The sequence below is a fragment of the Heterocephalus glaber genome, unplaced genomic scaffold (assembly GCF_053883595.1).
Source record: "Heterocephalus glaber isolate CG9 unplaced genomic scaffold, H.glaber_assembly_v1.0 deba00001676, whole genome shotgun sequence".
In the NCBI taxonomy this organism is placed as follows: domain Eukaryota; kingdom Metazoa; phylum Chordata; class Mammalia; order Rodentia; family Bathyergidae; genus Heterocephalus; species Heterocephalus glaber.
Window position 1 is genome coordinate 23,986 of NW_028258411.1, and position 15,987 is coordinate 39,972.

Below are 15,987 nucleotides of genomic sequence, written 5' to 3' on the forward strand. Positions count from 1 at the left end.
CCACCTCCCTAGGGTATCAAAGCAAAGGATAAATTTATTTGTTTGAGATTCTGGCCTTACTCTGCTGTAATCAGAGAGATCTAGATGGCAGTGACCCCGTTAGTTGTCCTGCAATATTTGGATGCCAAATACACCAGGCCCTGGGCTGAGGATTGGGGATCAAATGATTACAGGGAAACCAAAAGGCAGAAATAGCTCCTACTTTCACGGAACGTGTGATCCCACTAAAGAACAAAAAGCAATTATATTTTTGAGTACTTTCTAAACCAGGGCTGATTGGTGATCCAGAAGCCTAATCCAGGTCATTGATGTGCTTTCTGAGCACATACAATATTTTAAAATAAACTGAATTTGTTGGTGCTGTTTAATAATTGAGAGACATTAGCTTTTAAACAAATTTGTTTTGTTTTGCCCCCTAATTTCTCTTGAAGATCAGCAGATATGGCAACACTGGGCTCTCCTTTTTCCAGAGCAACAACTTTCCAGAGTAGAGTAGCAGCTGCCTTTTAGTGATATGCACTCTCTAGTTTGTCACAGTCTCCCCCGCCCCTCACCCCTATTGATGCTGCTCAGCTTCCTTCACTTACATAGGCTACCTATCCACCCTGTAGAGATTTAAGTTTTTAGTCTGGATCTGAAATAGTCACTTTCAAATTGCTTTCAGGATAAAGATGCTTAAAAATACTTCAAATTAGGCCACGGATTTAGCTTAGTGGCCCCACACTGCCTCGCAAGTGCAAGGTCCTGAGTTTGATCCCCAGTACCGGGGGAAAAAAACAGCAACCTCCAAATATAAGGCAAACCTGGGTATAGTCATTCTTTGGTATCCTCAGAAGATTGGTTCTAGTTTCCACCCACTGTGCCCAGAACATCAAACTGTACAGATTCTCAAGTCCCTTGTATAAAATGGTGTAATATCTGCATATTATCTACATATATCTTCTTTATACATTATCTATTTATTAGTATATGTTTGCAGTACATAATGATTACATTCATTGTGGGGAGTAAGTACATGTACATAACCGGTCTTCATTCTTTTCACTTCTCTTTTCCCTTCCTGTCACCCTCCATCTCTTTGCCCCCTTTCCATTTGCAAATCCTCTGTCTCCCTATTTCCTATCATCTATATTTCATTTTGCTCTTTATTTATACTTTGGGTTTTCCATATAAGGGGAAAATTATATTTAAGCTTATGTATCTGATTTATTTCTCTTAAAGTTATGATCTCAAGATACATCTATTTTCATATGACTCAAATTTATCCTTCTTTATGGCAGAGTAGTACTCTATTATGTATAAATACCACATTCTCTTTATCTAGTCATCTGTTGATGTGCATATAGGCCACTTTTAAGATTTACCAATTATGGGTTGTGCTGTTATAAACATAGGTATGCATGTATTACTGTAACATGATGTCTTTAACCCTTTCAGGAAGACAGCTAGGAGGGAACAACTGGTTGAATGGAATTTCTATTTTTAGGTTTTTGAGAAATTATCATACTAATTTTCATAGTGTCTGTACTACTTTATATTTTCACCAAAATATGGGAAGGTTGCTTTTTCCTCATAGTCTCTTTAGCAATAGTTATTATTTGATTTCTTGAGGATAGTCATTCTTTTTGGAGTAAGATGTAATCTCAGTGCTCTTTTAGCTTGTATTATTCTAATGGCCAGAGAAGTTGAAATTTTTCCATATATTTATTGGCCATTTGTATTTTTTCCTTCCAAGAAATATCTATGCATTTCAATTGTCCATTTTTTCATTGAGCCTTTTATTTTAGGGGCTCTAATTTTTTACTTTTCTAAAAATTCTAGATATTAGCTCTCTATTTGAGGACTAGTCATCAAAAAATTTTTGCCATTCTGTAGGTTGTCTCATCACTGTGTTGGTTGTTTTTTTTTCTGTGTAGAAGCTTTTAAAGTTATTTGATACAGTCCCATTTGCTGATTCTTGATGTTATTTCTTGTGTAACTGGGGTTCTGTTCCTTGCCTACAGCTACGATTTTAAGAGTTTTACCTATTTCATCTTCCACCAGATTAAGTGTTTCTGCTTTAATACTTAGATCTTTGGTCCATTTTGATTTTAGTTTGGTATATTGTAAGGGATATGAATCTAGATTCATTTTTTCTGCATCCAAATGACTAATTTCCCCAGTACCACTTGTTTAAAAGGCTATCTTTTCTGCAGCAAAAATGTTTGGTTTAGTCAAAGATCATATGAGTGACCATGCCTGCGAATGATTCTGTATCCGCTATTCTGTTCCACTGAGATGTGTGTCTGTTTCTGTGCTAATACCATGCTGTTTTGTTTTTTTTCTGTATATCCTTTTATTGGTACATTTTAGGTGTACAATATAATATAATGACATTCATCATTGGAAATATGCACCTTTACGTACTCTCTTGGTTCTTATTTTTTCCCCCTTCCCCTGCCCTCCCTTCAACCCCTCCATCCCTCCCTATTTACAAAGATTTTGTTTCCTTTTTTTCATTTTCTCGTATTAATTCCATTCCCTTCTTTCCTTGCCCCTACCCCTCCCACTTCCCCTTCCCCTTTGCCCCTTTTCTACCTATTTCACATTACCTATTACACTTTTTAGTCCTTATTTACACTTTCAGTTTCTCACACTAGAGAAACTATTCAGTATTTACACATGTAAGTCCTATTTATTTCACTTAAGACTATGGCCTCAATGTGCATCCATTTATCAATAAACACCTCTAATTTCTCATTTTTCATGGCTGAGTAGTACTCCATTTTACCAAAAAACCCCACATTTTCTTTCTTCAGTCTCCAGTTGAGGGGCATTTGGGCTGTTTCCAAGTTTTAGCTATTACAAATCGTGCTGCTATAAACATGATAAGTTGAACTCCTTGTCCCTCCAACTTACCAATCACGGTGGTCTGGTGTGCCTTTATTGCAGAGAGTCCCTTCACTTTTCCAGTGGGTTTGTTTTCATCAGGGAGCCTAAGACAGGCCCTCTCTCTGTTGTTCACTTGTGCCTCTCAGGACAATGGCTTTTATGTCCCCCCTATGCCTCTGCAGTGTGTAACCAAGTAGCTGCACAGTCAAAAGCCTGGAGGCTGGCAGGGGGTGTGGGGCAGGGTGCGTGGAGTGGTTGTGGTTGTTCCTTTTGAAGCACTGGCAACTAACTTTGCCTGATGGATTTCTGCAGGAAATTCAAGAAGGGCTGTGAAAAAGGCCCTGTCAGGTGCGTGACACCATGTGCCTCAGCATGAGGGAAGGCATCTGCAGCCAGCCCAGCTTGATGTGCACTGCCTACGCTTTTGATCCTCTGGTCAGCGAGCTCCTCACTACCTTCTATTGTGACTGCAATAACGTGAGTCAGGCTTGAGTCCTAACTGGTGGAGACTGTGTGAAGCTGGCTATGGCTGAGGAAATCTACAGGTTGATTCCTTTTCCTTGGCAGTCAGCTTTCAGGGTGACTAGATGGATCTCAGGGATGGTTCTAGAAGTTGGTGAAAAGGATTCCAGAGAAACAGCACACATGAGACACCCCTAAATATTTCTGAAAAACTGACACAAAAGCACATTGGGATTTAACAAAATATAAAAGAAGAGGAATTTCAAGTGAGTGGGACAGAGTAGTCCATCAGTTGTGGTAGGTACACATGGTGCTGTGAGTCCATAATTTCTCTGGAAGGATAAACCCAAGCGGTCGATTTGATGTGCCTGAGAGAGCAGGGAAGACTATAGCCGTGAAGTTGGTAGGTGGAGAATGGTGCCTTTTCATGAAATACATTTTCACACCTTTCTGATTCTTCTGTCACATGAATCTATGATTTTCAAAGTCAGAAAGTTGAAGTTAAGGTCCCAGCTCCCCGACTGCTGGCTCTATTGCCTACTCTCTGAATGGGGTGAAATTTAACCTGGTGTGACAGGACACCAGGAGAGAAGCTCACAGGAAATGTGACTTAACATTTCCTAGAGAAAACCATCCAACTGTCTACCACTTAATGGACAAGTGGAGAAAGAAACACGTTCTACCCATACAACAGGATAGAATGCAATCATAAGAAGTTGTGAAGTACTGTCACACTCTGCTGCGTGGTTAAAGCATGACAACAGTCTGCTGAGTGAAAGACTCCACACCTAAGAGGTTGGTCGTTGCATGACTCCACACTCAGGCAAGGTGCATATAGGCAAATGCAGGGAGGGTAGTGGTTGGGACTGCTAAGGGGTTGCAAGGACTTCCCCCTGGGATGATGAAAATGCTACAAATGCCATCACGGACTAAATGCCAGTGGATTGTATTTTTAAGTGGTGGATTTTGTTTAGAAAATTCTATCTAAAGAACTCATTTTTAACATTGAAATTTCTAGCATTTCCCTAGTGTGGCTCCTCTGCCCTCACCCGTGCTGGCCCCACTCCATTCCATTCTTGCCCCCCACCTCCATCCCACCAACCGCCACTTTACCCACCATTCCCCCATCCCCTCTCCCTGCCCCTATTCCCGAAGCCCTCTGGTGCTTGTGTCCTGAGATCCTGAGGGTGTCCCTGTGTTTACTCCTGTCCTAGGCAGACGCCTGAAGCTGGTTCTTCTTGTGCGCTGCTTCTGAGGACTGCACTCCCAGACCAAGGTACCTGTCTAGATTTGGGGAGAACAGGACCTGAGAAGAGCCTCGGCTTCATCTTCGGCCCCCTTTACAAGTGTGATCTCACCCAACCGTGACCTCTGCACACTGTGCCCTGAAGGCCAGGTTGGCTGCCTGAAGGTGGGCACTCACCCACCCTGTGAGGACTTCCTCCCGGGCCGGGCCCCAAACTGAGGCCTCCTTGCCTCTGCATCCAGCGTGACCCCAGACCATTGCTGAACCTGACCTGAAAAGGGCCACAGTGATACTGGCCTCCCGTGTTTGGAAGCTGAGGTGGCGCCCCTCTGCCACCCTGCACGTGGGTGTTGGGGAAGTGGTGATTTCTACTGTGGGCCGTGTTCTAGATGGGCCTTGTGCTGCTGACACTCGTGGACAGGCAGCACACCGTTGGCTACCCCCAGGACAGCCAGTCCCCTGGTAGCTTCGCTGGGGTTTGGGAGCCACATTTCCCACCTATAATCTGAGGTGGCCCAAGTGTGTTGGAGATGTGTCCTAGATCAAAAAGCCAGGCTCCACGAGAGGGGAGTTGCCTTTCTTCTGCTCAGCCCACGCCCATCCTGCGCTGTCATGGACCTTGTCCAAATCGTATTCTTTCACCCTGACCCAAGACTTACTGTCTCCTGTCATTTTACCCATATTCAATTCTTCTTCTAAGCCCACGTGATCTCTCTTCTTTGGCCTTTTTGACTCAAATCTTATTTCTTTCTCCTTGCCCAGTTCTTAACCTGTGTGCCCATGTTCTCCCATCCAGCATTAAGTCGCTTCCTTTGAATGCATCCTTTGATCCCCATCTGTACCAAAGAAAACCACAGTGAGCAGCACCTCAAAATTTAAAAGTGGGCTTTATTTCCTGTTTGTTCTACTGAGCTCCTCTGCTGAGGAGTTATAGTCTACTGAAAATAACCAGGAAGTGGTTATGGTAATCTTCACTGGTACATCAGAATCAGCAAATTTCTACTGATCTCTACATATCTAAGTGGAGAACCACTTGGTACCAAAGTGTCTGGACAGTGCTCCTGGCTCTTATCTTATGTATCCGTAGTATTGAGCAATTTCCATGTCTCTCTCCCTCTGCCTGAAAAACTGCAGCTTCCCTAAGGAGGCGTATTTGGCAGCCAGCTCCTGCTCTAGCTGAGCCTGCCTCTTCATTGCCTCTTGCTCCGGTCTCTGTTCCTCTGTAATCGGGGTCGACATGACTAGTTCAGGAACATTGGGCTCCCTCCAGGGAATCCGCTGGCAGCTGAAGTCTTCGATGAGATATGGGTGGCGTGGCTGTGGTGGGGAACTGTGCTGCTTGGTCACAGCAGTGGCTACGGGCACTCTTCTGAGTGAGGAGCAAGGTGATGTTGCCCGGGATGCAGGCTTACACACTGCAGGCCGAGGAACTCCAGGCTGGGTCTTGGAGGTCAGGCGTAGTTGGCTGGCATTGCTCAGGACCGGCTGCACTGGTTTGATGGGGTGCATGAGAGAGGTGTTGCCAGCAGCTATTTGGGATGGCTGTGCTGTGTCAGTAGCAGCAGGTCAGACCGAGTGAGCTACAGTGGGCTGCCTTGAGGCTGGAGGCTGTGGCCTTCTGCAAACGGGTTGGGCTTGAGGCTTTGCTGGGCTGAGAAAAGGCAACAGTATTAACTTCTCCTGTCCAGGTGGTGGCAGCTCACACAGGGATGCAGATGAAGCCTCTGCTTCAGCAGTGCTGTGGGGGTTCTGGGCATCATTGTGAGGGATTTTCCCCTCATGTGGGACCCCTGGCAAAGGTTTGCTTGTTGATAACCTGGGATCTTTGGTGATACCCGATGCTCCCAGGGCCTGGGAGGAAAAGCTTCCACCTTTCTTATACAACTTCTTCCCTAAAGGGTGGAAAACCTGCACAGATTCCAGCATGTGCATGCTTAGGCTCGTGCGAGGCCTTTTAAATACCTCTTGGCCAGTCACAGGTTGGTGTCTCTTGTGGTTCCTGTTAGGAATTGTTGGCATCTCTTCCACCTTGACCTTAGGCCCTGACTGCTTCCTCTCAGGAGCTTTCTTGCCATTGTTACTTTTGGTTCTTTCAGCCCTCCCTTTCCCATAGCCCTTATCTTGGTTGGTTCTGCTGGATGCTGTCATTGGAGATTTTCTGTAGGAATTCTCACCCGTGTCCACGGGAGCCCTGTCACTGGCTGCTGCAGTCAAAATGCACCCTTCTTCCCCTGACAGGCTCTCGGGGGCCTTCAGCTGCATTTTAGCCTCAGGAGCTCCAGTGATTGGCTCAGAAGCTTTATATTTCTTCTTCCTCACCATAGGTGAAAGACCCTTGGTGATAGCTGAGTTTTCCTGCACACAATTCTCATCAAAGCCATCAGTGTCTTGGGCTTTGATGGCTGTGGGCTGGTTGGACTGGTCAAGATCATCCAAGGACTGGAGCACCTGGGGAAGTTGAATGTTCTCTACCAGGGCCTCAACATCTGCCCACACCGGGCTGGACTCAATCCCCTTGTCAAGGGTCCCTGGGTCCTGAAGACTCAGGTGGCACTTTGCCAAGAGGGCATCTTCAGAACCAGGATTCTCGGGGGTTGGATGCCCAATGGAAGCCAGCAGCTTGGGAGAGTCAGGGGATGCTAAGGAAAGTAAAAGCGGATCTTGGGTGCCTATAAAGATCTTGTGGGCGCCCAGAGGCTCTAGGCCCTCACTTCTCATCTCATCCCAGCTCTCCTTCTCTGGTTGCTCCCAGCTTGAATCCAAGGCCAAGGAATGAGTGGCATTCTGCACTGGAGCTCCCACCGAAATGCCCCCAGACTCAGTTGGTGGGCTTCCCTCAAGCAAGTGGGTACTTCTGCTACTGCAGGACTCTGTGATTTCTGGAAGTTGTGACACAAACCCTGCCTGACTCACGGCTTGCCATCCCAGATATGTCTCTGTCTCTGGGGAAATTCCCTTTACTGCAAATGAAACAAGGGAAAAATCAGTCTTTGCTAAGTGAGTTGCTCCCCCTTCACACCAGCACAGCCCTCAGGAGCACACCAAGGGTCAGCAAGGCCTTGCCATCCTCTCTCCTTAAGGACCATGGACAGGACCTTGCTCTATAGCTAGGAGGTAACTGTTCTTCCTGCTTATCACCTGACGTCTTTGGTTTTATGGCTTTCTTTTTGGGTCCTAGGATTGTTCTTAGTCAAAGGAAACAAAGTGATTTTTAGATCAGGATATGTTTTGGTACAGTGGTAGAGTATTGTCTACTATGCACAAGGCCCTGTGCACTCCATACCCTCTACACACACACACACACACACACACACACACACACACACACACACAGAGGCAGATGTGCAAGCACCCACATATGTGCACTCTCACAGATAGAGCTGTTCAACTGTAGCTTCCTTCTCTCAGGTCCACTCAGGGCTCTTCTCTCTTGCTGCTATAAGAACACTTCTTGCCATGGACTAGGAGAGATAAAGTCTTCCTAATGTGAAATGTGAGCAGGACAGGTACTGAGGCACATGCCTTGGATGGGATCTCTGAAATACAAAGTCTTGCATCTTGCTGAAAATGAGGGAAATGAAACTGTCCTTACCACCACAAACTTGGAAGTGTCTTCCAAAGGGACCACAGCAATAGAAGACCAAGAGGAATTGCTTATGGAGGGCTGCTAAAGGGGAACTCATCTGCAAGAGCTCTGAGAAATGCAGCCTGCCTCAGTGGACTCCTGGGCTGCTCTTGTGCAGCAGAGATGGTCACTATGGTGTCATGCATTCCCTACTTACAGAGTCTGGAAGCAGGGCCCATCTCAGGACTGAAATTGTGCCTTTCTCTAAGCTTACCTGTACTCAGCAGGAGATTCATCCCTCCTGCAGAGTGTTACCCCGATCCCTTTTGTTTCTGCTCTCAGTACCCACCTTGGAAACTCGTTTCCATGTTGGCTTGCACAGATCCAGAATAGCTGATGGCAGGAGAAGCTGATGTTATAATATTTTTGTGCTGAATCTCCTTCAACACCATTACTATCTCTGGCTGAGGGGCAGTGGCTCCACTGCCCGTGTGTGACACAAACTCATACACTGCAGTCCTCCAAGCTCTGCAGATACCAGAGGCCCCACTGCACTTTGATTGTAGTAGTAGTAGCCGTGTCCTTGGTTCAGAATGTATGGTGATGGTGTTGGCTGAACCAGGCTGCCAGATATCGATGGATAAATGGGGATGATGGAATTGGCATGGGCAGGCCTAGAGGAGGAAACAACTGTTGTGCTCTGGTTAGTGACAGTCGCCGTAAAGGTCTCGAATGGTGGATGCCTGCTTCCAGAGCCTGCCATGCCATCCCACTGCCAAATACCTGGACAGGATGCAACCAAAGAGGACATCTGGCTCTGGCCAGCAGCCCCTGAAAACTGACTTTCACTACAGTGTTGGTAAGTGTAGGAACTGGCCATGACTGGCTGGAAGTAGGTGACAGAAGCTGAGGGCAGAAGCTGAGGGCTGGAGCACCTGCTGTTAAGGGAGCAGCCTTGCTCATGATGGAAGGTGATAGCTCCAGAGGATTGGGGGTTTCCATGGATGGTGGGATTTGGAAACTTTCTGTAGGAAGCAAGAGGACCATGCAACCATGGGTGAGAGAAAAATTCTCACTATATCTGAGCACCAATATTATCTATCCTACAGTCCTTGTAATCAGGATGCTTGTGATACCAATACCTACCTCTGACTTGGGTCACCAGAGATCCAATAAATCCCATCCACGTGTGCTCTGTGCACCCAGAGAGCCTTTTGCCTACCCTGGGCTGCCCTTCAGCCTGCCTTCACACTGACTCATGACCCTGGGTGGTGGATTTGGAGCCTTTCAGACCTAGAAGATCCTTAGAGAACTGTAACCTTATCAGTTATGAGTGGGGAGACTGAGACAGGAGAGGCCCATCGACTTGTTCGGGTCCTCCCATGGTGTACTACTGGGACCGCGTTACAGAGCATGACTTCCCGTTCTCGGGACTTTGTGTGCTGGGCACAGGCCAGAAACCAGCAGGGAAGGAACTTTTCACCTCCACATTTTTGCTACTCACTTGCTAGAAGACAATTTGACTCTTGGCATTGTTATCTTTGGTGTCTCATTGTGCTTGGGCAGGACCCTCGCTGTCTCCCAGGCATCATTTATAACCCAGGGTGGTTGGTAAATTGCAAGAGTCATTCTTTCCCTTCTCAAGCCCAGCTTCTGATCCTAAGTCACCGTGACCACTGAGGGTTAGTTTCTCAAGAAGTGAATTTGGGAAGAAAAATGTTCTTTAAACTTTCTGACCTGCAAGTTACTCATCTACAAAGTGGTGAGGCAAATAAGCACAGAGACAGTTCACCCATGCATGAAAGGGACATATTACATGTGATAAACAAAGATGGAGATAGAAGGGGGGCTGGAAATATAGAAAGTAAAGTGAAGGACATATAGCATCACAGACTGAAAAGAAACATATGGAATATAATACAAAATGAGGTGCAAGAATCCCAGCCTGTTCATTTACTAGTTTGTTTAGCAAGCATGAAAGGATCCTGAATTTATGGAGAAAGAAAGTGCTGTTATACCTGCAACATTAGGAAAATAAACATGATTTACTGTATTGTAGGGAACATGATAAACCAAAGGCAGCCCCCAGTAGATGGTGATTTTGAATGTAGTTCTCCTGAATAAATGTAGGCAGGTAAACAATTTCCGTGAAAAGTGTGTAACAAGCCTCAAAAGGCAATACATGTGAACATTCTAGCAAGTCATACCTTATATATTCCAAACCTGGTGTGAAGGTGGGAATAGTGGTATGTGTCTATAGTCCCAAAACTCAGGAGGCTGAGGCAGGAGGATTGATCAGCTCAGAATTCAATTTGGAGACCAAAGTAGTCAACCTGTGGAGACTTCATCTCAAAAATAAACAAAAGAAGAAAGAAAGGAAGGAAGGGAAAGAAAGAAAGAAAGGAAAGAAAGAAAGGAAAGAAAAGAAAAGAAATCCCACACAGCATGGAGTGCAAACAAGTATACAGGAGTCCCATTATTGTTCTCATTCACTTTTGTCTTGACTGTCACCCACCAAGCAACAGATGTTCATCCCATGAGACAGATTTGACCCGTGCTATTTTCACATAACAAGCTAGGGAAAGACACATGGGAAGAGAAGCATAAAAGTTTTCATTTCTCCTCACAATCTACTAAATAAACATCTTCAACAATCAGGAATGTATTTCACTCCTAAAAGGTAACAAATCTGTCGCTGCTAGAATACAGAGAAAATGATATTGGTTTTTTTTCTTTTCTTTATTTGTTTTGTTGTTGTTGTTTGTTTTTGTGTATGGATGTAGATTCTCACTAATTTGCCCAGGCTGGGTTTTTACTTATGACCTTCCTGCCTCAGCCTCCCTTAGCCAGGAGAACAGAAACTAAAACAGTTCTTTAAAATGTAGGAAATCTCACAGGAGCTCACAAAATTATTTTCTATAAGCGTGGAATGAGAGATATGGGGCTTGACATTTTCTTTCTTATACGTGAGCAGGTATTTCATTGGTTTCTTGGGTGTCAAAAACTGTTCATGAGTATGAATTATTAATGAAGATGCTGATAGCAAATATGCATTCTGTTTTAGGAAGAAACCTTTCATAAAGATGACAAGCACTCTTCAGCTGAAACTCACAAGCATGCAAAGGGAGTGGGTTTTTTGATACTCGAGGGGTAAGAAACATCATTTAAAAAATCTGTTTAGTTTAGGGCCAGGGATTTAGCTCAGTGGCACTGTGCCTGCCTCGAAAGCACAAGGTCCTGAGTTCGATCCCTGGTACCAAAAAAAAAAAAAATCTCTTTAGTTTAAAAATCAATCTGAAATAGAAGCTGAAAATTGTTTCCCTGGCCCTCTGGATGATGAGTTTTTAGCATGTATGTAGGAAGAATTGTGTGTGAAACAACCGAAACACTCACATTAAAGTATTATCAAGTGGCATCTATGTTGGAATAAGCAAGAGGAACAAAGCAATCAGGGCCATGACATTTCTGATAAGGTGCATTCTCCAAGGGAAACCCTAAGCTAGCCTTAGTTTCCTTCTTACACCATTAAAGGCAGCATTGGGCAAGCCCACCTTGTTCTGCCCTTGTCTTAAGAGATTGCACTCTGTGTTCTTTCCGTGGTCCCCTGAAGCCTTTGGTGGTCTCCAAGATTCTAGACCACACACTAACACCTTCCTTTCTGGAGAATGTCCCCATGCCCTCCATCTCTTTTCCTTTTGTTATTTTTCTCCCCTTTTATTTTGCATATCTTCCCCTCCCTCTCCCTCCAATTCCAGGCAGTTTCTGCTGGCCTCTGCTTCACAGAAACCCTCCCAGCTGTCCTTCTCCTCCAGTATCAGCCTGGGTATAGCCCAGCCCTTTGATCTTGGTGTCTCCCTGTTTGTGTTTTCACCCAGTACAGACAGAAATCTCTGTAACATAAGAATAGTTTATTTTGAATATCATCACAATCAAAGTGGAAATACTAGTGTAGGGAGACTGGCAGTGATGAAATAGTGGCAGTTTTCTACCCCAGGTAGTTTTTTTTTCCCTCTCATTTTCTGTTGAAACAAACACAATTTATGTCTTGGATTAGAGTTTCTGTTCCTACCTACGACCTTTAAGACGCTGTTAGAAAAGAAAGGGAACAAAGCATAGGCAGTTGGTCAGCCTCAGGGAGCGGGTGAGGAAACACTTTTATTTAAGAGAAAATCAGGGCCAGAGATTTAGCTCAGCGGTTTCGCTGCCTGCCTGCTGCGCAAACCCAAGGATGCGGTATTCTGACTCCCGGTACCAAAAAAAAAACCAAAACAGTAAATCATCTATCCAAAGTCCTACCCTTACTAAGATTCAAGCCATAAATGAAATTAAGTGTGTAGATTTCCAGTTCAAGACATTCCTCCTGTCTCCCGAGTATTTGGTCCCCACTAGCAAATTGATTTGGGGGAGAAGGGAATGTGTAATGTCGAAGACCTCTGAACTTAATTGGTCTTACCTGACAGGGTCAGAGAAGGGGTAACAGCGATTGGAGATACAAAGGACAAGGAGAGGGTAATGAAGGATATCTGGGTGGCTGAAGCCAAAGCGAACAAGTATTCAGTGGGAAGAGCACTGGTCACACCGTCCACTTACTACGATGCAGAAGTCGCTTCAGAAAACTCTGTGGAAATTCAAAACATTCTCCCAGCCAATGGTAAGTTGGCAGTTGGATGACATCACGCAGAAGGCAGTTGAAAGAGCCGAGGTAGCCAATAGGGAGGTCAGATTCCCAACCAGAAGACATGATTGGATGGAGAGAATGCAGGCGACTTAGAACAGCACCTAAAAGATTGAGTGAGCTCTGGGGTGGTGACTTCCCACGAGACAGACATGAGTCTCCCACTTACACACCTTCTGTGGTAGAGAGCACCTCCAAGCGTCTTCACAATTGTCTGGAGTAAAGTCATTTATATCGTGTATGTAATACTTCTCATGACAGTAGGTCATATCCTACCCATAAGTATGTATTATATGCAGAATATAACAATATAATTTATAATTATATTTATATAGTAACTATAATTATAATGTAGTATGATTTATAAATATAAATTATATCATAATTTATGATTCATATTTATATAATAATATAATTTCTCTCTTCCCTGAGGAAGAGAGAAAGAGACCTCCAAGTAGAGCAATGGCAATTATTCTGAAGCCATCGGGGTCCATGTGATTAGTGAACTTACTTCAGCTTTCAAGGAGCAAAGGAAGGGACATGAGAGCTCTTTGAGTAACCTGGTTGAAGAGATGGGTGAAGTCCTTTGAGTGCACCTTGTAGGGAATGTTGTGGTCCCAGGTGCTTCTCTCTTAGTTCGGGTTCCTTGAGCTGGGCTTGGCACACCAGGAGGACTTGTATATCTGTCCTGGTCTCCTTCTCCCGAGTACCTTCACTGCAAGGCTTGTTTCTTGGGCAAGCCTTGATTTTGCATTCCTATACCTAGAGATGATATTTCCCATCCATTCCCAAAGCCAGGGTCTCCTTTTTCATTCATTCATTCATCATTCATTTCTTTATTTATGTTAGCAATATACAATGTTTACATTCTCTGTGTCAATTTGGCACATGTAGATTACACACCTCAATTCCTTTTTCCGCCTCTTTCCTTCCCTTCTTTCCCCCTCCCATTAGTGCCTCATGCTGTGACAGCCAGAGTCTGACCAGGACCACCAGTCTTCAGTGAGGTAGAGGAGAGAGCTGACTACAAACCTGCCCTGCTGTGCACCTTGGTTGAAGTTCTTCCACCCTTAATTTGCTGCCTATGACTCCTTGCTATCCGGCTCTTCCACACATGATAGGCATTGAGGATGCTTTGTGTCTTCTTTGGTAAGTGAAGCCTGTGTGACAGGTACTACAGCCTTCTCCCCAGGACGCAGACACCTAGCACAGAATCTGAGGACTCTCATAGTTTCATGGCATAAAGACGTGTTTCTTTCTCCACCATTCATGGGCATAAGGACAGGCAAAACAGAGAGAAGGATAGTTAGAAAGGAAAGAAGATGAAACCCGGGCACAGGGGAAATGAGGATGCTGGACACAACATACCCATGGTGTTCTCTAATTTTCTATAGGGAAGAATTCAACACAGTCCAGCCTCACCTACACAGCAGATCATTCAGTATTTTCAGGTAGCAAAATAATCCAGAAAATATCATTCATTCCATGACCTGGAGAAAAAACCTGAAATATATTTTTTCCTTCCCCCACACATGTTACTTTTAAGAATGCCATAGATGGAAGAGAGATTGCTTGTTTTTCTCTTCATGGTTGTTCTTTTTTTTTTTTTCTTTTGCTTAAATTCTTTTATTGGTACATTTTAGGTTTACAATACATTTACATTTATCGTTGGGTGCATGTACCTGTACATCATGTATCTTGGTTCTTATTTTCTCCCCATTACCTGTGCGCCCTTCACCCCTCCACCCTTCCCTATTTACATACTTCATTTCCATTTGTTTTTCTTTTCTCACAATTTTTCCTTTCCACTCTCTCCTTTCCCCATCTCCTCCCACCACCCCTACCCCTTTGGACCTTTTCCTATTTCAAAGTATCAATTATTAGTTATTAATCCTTATTTACACTCTCAGTTTCTCACACTAGAGAAACTATTTGGTATTTACACATGTGTGTCTTACTTATTTCACTTAAGAAAATGGCCTCAATGTGCCTCCATTTAGCTTTAAATGACTCTAGTTTTTCTCATACTTTACGGCTGAGTAGTAGTCTGTTTTTTCAAAAAAACCACATCTTCATTATCCAGTTTCCAGTTGATGGGCACTTGGGCTGTTTCCAAGCTTTAGCTATTACAAACCGTGCCGCTATAGACATGGGTACACATATATCTCTGTGGTATGATTCTTTTAACTCTTTGGGGAAAATACCCAGCAGGGGAACAGCTGGGTCAAATGGGACCTCCAGCCCTAGTTCTTTGAGGTATCTCCACACTGATTTCCATAGTGGTTGCACCAGTCTGCACTCCCACCAACAATGGAGAAGGGTTCCTTTCTCTCCACAGCCCCACCAGCATTTGTTCTTTGTTGATTTCTTGATAGCAGCCACTCTTTCAGGGGTGAGGTGGTGTCTCAGCTTTGTTTTCATCTGTACCTCTCAAATGACCAGTGATGTTGAATATTTTTTCATACGTTTATTTGCTGCTTGTACTCCTTTGTCTGAGAAATATCTGTTCATTTCAGATGCCCAGTTTTGAATTGGGTCTTTGAATTTGGGGGGGGGGTGTCTGATTTTTCTCAGTTCTCTGTAGACTCGAGATAGTAGCCCTTTGTCTGAGTTACAGCTGCTAAAAATTTTTTCCCACAATGTAGGTTGTTTGTTAGCTCTGTTGGTCGTTTCTCTTGCAGTGCAGAAGCTTTTTAATAAGACGAAATCCCAGTCGTTGATTCTTCCTGCTAGTTCCCATGCTACTGAGTTTTGTTCATAAAGTCCTTTCCTATGCCAATATCTTCAAGAGGTCTACCCAACTTATCTTCCAGCAAGTTTAGTGTTTCTGTCTTAATATTTAGATCTTTAATCCACTTCAATCTTAGTTTAGTGCATGGTGATAGATATGGGTCTAGTTGTAATCTCTGCCAGGTTGAAATCCAGTTTTTCCAACACCATTTATTAAATAGGCTATCTTTCCTCCAATGAGGGTGGTTGGCTCCTTTGTCAAAGATGAGGTGGCTGAGTATGTCTGAAGTTGTTTCTGCACCTTCTAATCTATTCCACTGATCCTCAGGTCTGTTTCATTGCCAGTACCATGCTGTTTTTATCACAGTAGCATTGTAGTATAGCTTCAAGTTGGGTATTGTGATACCCCCCACCATGTCTCTGTTGCCCAGAATTGCT

General features: G+C 44.2%; 1 long non-coding RNA gene across 20 annotated transcripts in view; it reads left to right on the plus strand.

Moving 5' to 3' along the window:
- The first annotated feature begins 1,889 nt into the window (after positions 1-1,889).
- Positions 1,890-15,987, plus strand: part of LOC101721007 (uncharacterized) — a 46,338-nt gene continuing 32,240 nt past the window's right edge. For 3 of the 20 annotated variants that reach the window (XR_015446143.1, XR_015446150.1, XR_015446156.1), the window contains exons 1-5: positions 1,898-4,128; positions 4,548-4,744; positions 11,209-11,294; positions 12,605-12,795; positions 13,774-13,968. This is a non-coding gene — a long non-coding RNA (uncharacterized LOC101721007). Of the gene's footprint in view, positions 4,162-4,547; positions 4,745-6,958; positions 7,694-11,208; positions 11,295-12,604; positions 12,796-13,773; positions 13,969-15,987 lie in introns of those variants that run through there. The other 17 variants (XR_015446147.1, XR_015446157.1, XR_015446160.1 and 14 more) reach the window with 17 other exon arrangements.